The sequence below is a fragment of the Schistocerca americana genome, chromosome 8, assembly GCF_021461395.2.
Source record: "Schistocerca americana isolate TAMUIC-IGC-003095 chromosome 8, iqSchAmer2.1, whole genome shotgun sequence".
NCBI lineage: Eukaryota > Metazoa > Arthropoda > Insecta > Orthoptera > Acrididae > Schistocerca > Schistocerca americana.
The window spans coordinates 135,843,669-135,848,910 of record NC_060126.1 but is presented as its reverse complement, the minus strand read 5'-3'; the positions used below and the strand labels follow the sequence as shown (position 1 = coordinate 135,848,910).

Here is a 5,242-nt window from a genome sequence, read left to right as displayed (position 1 = left end):
CGGTCGCAATATCGTTGCTCTTATGCTTCTCAAAACTAGTGAAATTTAATAAACAAAGACGATAGACTCGTAGGAAACCATGACAGAGTGTCATACTCATAACTGGGTTAAATACAATGAAAAATATATAAATAATTAGTAACAGAAGTCAGGCGTTTTAGTGCATAGCACCCAAACGTGCCGACCAATCAGAAGCAAGTTCGGTACATTTGTCGGACTCTTAAACGGGACTGCAACGGCCTTGCCGCAGTGGATACACCGGTTCCCGTCAGATAACCGAAGTTAAGCACTGTCGGGCGTGGCCGGCACTTGGATGGGTGACCATCCGGGCCGCCATTTGCTGTTGCCATTTTTCGGGGTGCACTCAGCCTCGTGATGCCAACTGAGGAGCTACTCGACCGAATAGTAGCGGCTCCGGTCAAAGAAAACCATCATAACGACCGGGAGAGCGGTGTGCTGACCACACGCCCCTCCTATCCGCATCCCCATGAGGATGACACGGCGGTCGGATGGTCCCGATGGGCCACTTGTGGCCTGCCTAAACGGGACTGGTACATACTGTACCATCTGTCACCTGCATCTCATCCATCTTTTGTACCATATGCTACTTCACGTGTATCAAGCTGCATCAAGGCGAGCTTCTAGCAAAACAAAACACTTGTGGCCACAGCCAGGAATATGACAATGTTCCCAAACAAAGGCAATTTTCTTTTGATGACAATGCGCAATGTCACCTGGCCAGAGCTGTTCGCGATTGGTTTGAAAAATCTTTTGGAGAGATCGAGGGTATGATTTGGCCACTCAAATCGTCCAACATGAATGCCATAGAACATTTACGGGACATAATCGAGAACATAATCTTGCAACAGCACCACTTACGCAGTTATGGATGATTATAGAGGCAGCATGACAGTATTTCTGCAGGGGACTTCTGATGACTTGTTGAGTCCATGATACGTCGAGGTGCTGCACCCCGACACGATATGAGGGGGCAACCCTTTCACTTTCGTGACCTCAGTGTAGAGTTCAAAGCACATGCGGGCGGACCCGTCGGTCGGGTTTGGTGGTGCCCTACGGCCGCAGCTGGGCGTGGCGAGTTGCGGCTCTGGCTGTAGCTGCACCGCCGCCGCCGCTGCGGCATCGACCCGCGGCTCCGGCAGACCGGAGCAGAGGCCGCCGACCCCACCCTGCCCCGGATAACTGCAGCACCGCCACCAGGCCGGGCCCACTGCCCGCCTCTCTCGCCCGCACCCCATTTGCATCTAATGCACCCCCCAGATACACGCACCTCCTCTCAGCACCGCCGACAGGTGGGCTACCACTGTCGTGTCCGAGGCGGCAGTGTCCGCTTCAGAGAAGACCGCGCGCGATATCACTGCGGCAGCCGGTCGCTGTCCGAGCAGGAACAAAACTTTCGTTACTGCAGCAGTAGTTCTAGGATTGTAATTAAAGAACTTTCAGCCAACACGACACCCTGTACGTTTCTTAACACATTGCAGACGGATCCACAGTTTACTCATCCTTTCCGCGCCATCCGTTACGGACGGATCTCTTGATAACTAGTGTTCTCTACATGCTGGCTGTAGATGGCATCTGCCGGTACCAAGACTCCTGTAAACACTCTACAAAATGAACTGTGAAAGACCGTACATTCTGTGCTCGCTGTGATAAGACAAGCTGGCCCTATGGGCGAAGGTTGGGGAGGGGGGGGGGGGGGGAGGGGGCAAAATCACCGGCCACTAATCTCATGGGGGCACCAAGGCCCAAGTCTCTCAAGGGTTCCGATCCCCCAGGGCGCAAAGTTGGCAAATATCAACTGCTATTTTTAAGTAATTTTTGTATCTCATTATAAACAAAAGGAAGGATGACATAACATGATCATCAACAAAAGCAAAACGAGGATAATGGAATGTAGTCGAATTAAGTCGGGTGATGCTGAGGGAATTAGATTAGTAAATGAAATGCTTAAAGTAGTAAAGGAGTTTTGCTATTTGGGGAGCAAAATAACTGATGATGGTCGAAGTAGAGAGGATATAAAATGTAGACTGGCAATGGCAAGGAAAGCGTTTCTGAAGAAGATAAATTAGTTAACATCGAGTATAGATTTAAGTTTCAGGATGTCGTTTCTGAAAGTATTTGTATGGAGTGTAGCCATGTATGGAAGTGAAACGTGGACGATAAATAGTTTAGACGAGAAGACAATAGAAGCTTTCGAAATGAAGTGCTACAGCAGAATGCTGAAGATTAGATTGGTAGATCACATAAATAATGAGGAGGTATTGAATAGGATTGGGGAGGAGTTTGTGGCACAACTTGACTAGAAGAAAGGATCGGTTGGTAGAACATGTTCTGAGGCATCAAGGGATCACCAATTTAGTATTGGAGGGCAGAGTGGAGGGTAAAAATCGTAGAGGGAGACCAAGAGATGAATACCCTTAGCAGGTCAGAAGGCTGTATGTTGCAGTAGGTACTGGGAGATGAAGAAGCTTGCACAGGATAGAGTAGCATGGAGAGCTGCATCAAACTAGTCTCTCGACTGAAGACCACAACAACAACAACATAAACAAAAGAACATCACCCCAGTTCTTCTAGTCAGGTTGCGCCACAAATTCCTTTTCTCATTAATTCTGTTCAGTACCTCCTCGTTAGTTACGCGATCCACCCCTCTGATCTTCAGCATTCTCCTGTAGCACATTTCGAAAACGTCTAGTTTCTTCTTGTTGAAAATGCTTATCGTCCACGTTTCACTTCAGCGACCCTCCAGACAAATACCCTGAGAAGAGTCTTCATAACATTCAAATCTCTAATAACATTGGGAGCTGAAGAAGTGAATTAAATTTTGTGTTGTGGCCATGACTCGAACCTCGGTCTTCTTGCTTACTAGGCAGATATGCTGACCATTACACCACCACAGCATTTTGGTCAATAGAGCTACACGAACTACCCAAGTCAAGTACCCTCCCCAACACAAACTCCAATTCACATCTCCCATTATATTGTCACTATTACCAGAGCTCTCCCACATTGGAATAGCAGCGCAGCATTGGACGTAGGGGAGATGTGAATTGGATTTTGTGTTGGGGAGGGTACTTGATTTGAGTAGTTCGTGCAGCTCTGTTGACCATAATGCTGTGGTGGTGTGATGGTCAGCATATCTGTCTAGTAAGCACACCGGTACGGTAGCTCAGCGTGTTCGGTCAGAGAGCCGGTTGGCCTCTGTAATAAAAAACTGAGTGGAAGGATCAACCACCGAACTTGAACAGGATGTCTTGCGACGTCCGCAACGACCAAACACAACGATCAATAACGAACAAAATGAAAAAAAAGTAAGCGAGGAGACCGAGTTTCAAGACCTGGCCGCAGACCGAATTTTAATTCACGTTTTCAGCTTCCAACATTATCGTAGATAAATTAGAGACTTAAATGCCTCACGGAAAATTTAATTTAAGATTCATGTCTATATTCGATGTTAACAAATTTCTCTTCTTCATAAACGTTTTTCTTGCCATTTCCAGTCTACGTTGTATAGACTCTCTACTTCTGCCATTATTAGTTATTTTACTACTTTTAGAGTCTCGTTTCCTAGTCGAATTCCGTCAGCATCATCCTATTTAATTCGCCTACTTTCCATAATTCTTGTCTTGTTTTTGTTGATGTTCATCTTACATCCTCCTTTCAAGAAACTGTCCTCTCCGTTTAACTGCTCCAGATCCTATGCTGTCTCTGACAGAATTACGATGTCATAGGCAAACTTTAAAGTTTTTGTTTCTTCCGGCTGAACTTTGATTCCTACTCCAAACTCCTTTATTGTTTGCTCAACGTAGAGATTGAATAACGTCGGGGATAGGCTACCCTGTCTCACTCCTTTCCCAACTACTGCTTCCCTTTCGTGGCCCTCGACTCACCTAACTGCCATCTGTACATGTTCTGAATATCCTTTCGTTTCGTGTATTTCACCAACACTACGTTCAGAATTTCTAAGAGAGTATTCCAGTCAACATTGTTAAAAGCTTTGTGTAAGTCTCTGGAAACGTAGGTTTGCCTTTCGTTAGCCTATCTTCTAAGGTAAATCGTAAGGTTAGTATTGCCCTGCGCCCTACATTTCTCCGGAATGTAAAGTTATCTTCACCAAGGTCGGCTTCTACCAGTTTTTCCATCCTTCTGTGAAGAATTCCTGTTCATTATTGTGCAACCATAACTTATTAACTGATAGTTCGGTAATTTTCACACCTGTCAGCACCTGCTTTCTTTGGAATTGCAACTACTAAAGTCTTCTGAAGTCGATGGTGCTCCGCCTGTCTCGTATATTTTGCGCACCATATGGAATAATTTTGTCACGACTAGCTCTCCCAAGGCTGTCAGTAGTTCTGACTGAATGTCGACAGCTGCCGAGGCCGTGTTTCGACTTATATCTTTCAGTGCTCTGTCAAATTCTTCTCGCAGTATCATATCTCCCGCCTCACATTCAATTAATTCCTCTTCTGTAATATTGCCTTTCAAGTTCATTTCGCTTGTACATTCCTTCCACCTTTTACCTTTCCTTCCTTTGCTTAGTGCTGGTTTCCAATCTGAGATCTTGATGTTTCCACTATCTTTTCTCTAACTGACTGTCTTTTTTTTGTCTTTCTTTGACACTTCAGGTCCTCTATCATACCACTTTGGCATCACATAAATTCTGGGCGTCCGACGGGGAGGGGGGGGGGGGGGCGGAAGGCGGAGAGGATGGAGGATCCTACGTTTTAAAGTTCGCCGGTCTAGGAAGGCCCAGACTTCCTAAGCCTTTATATGGCATCCACTCATCTCTCTTTTCCATTTTCACTGTCTCCTCTCTCTTTTTCTCCCACTCTTTTTACCTCCAGGCATCTCTCTTTATCTTTTAATGCCACTGCCTCTCACTGACCATCAGTGTCTCTTCTCTCCTTGGCTGCCACTGCTGTTGCCTTCATCTGTCTCTTTCTCTTTCATTGACACGTTCTGTCTCTACCACCATCTACTCTCTGTTTCTCTTCCACTGACACTATATCCTCTGTCTTCCACCCACACTGTCTCCCTGCCATTCTCTCTCAGCACAAAAAAGGGTGAAGACGTTCGCATGACGAAATTTTCGGTGAGGAAGGCGGAATGAGCATCGTGGCAACCTGTTTCCCACTTTTCTGTCAGATTCTTTTCAAGAGGAATATATTCTCTCTTTCGTGCTCCAGTAGGAACATTTTTCCGCTGCTTCTCCTCTTTTCCCTGCTAC

General features: G+C 46.1%; 1 pseudogene; it reads left to right on the top strand.

Moving 5' to 3' along the window:
• The first annotated feature begins 231 nt into the window (after window positions 1–231).
• Window positions 232–349, top strand: LOC124546231 (annotated as a pseudogene).
• The last annotated feature ends 4,893 nt before the right edge of the window (window positions 350–5,242 follow it).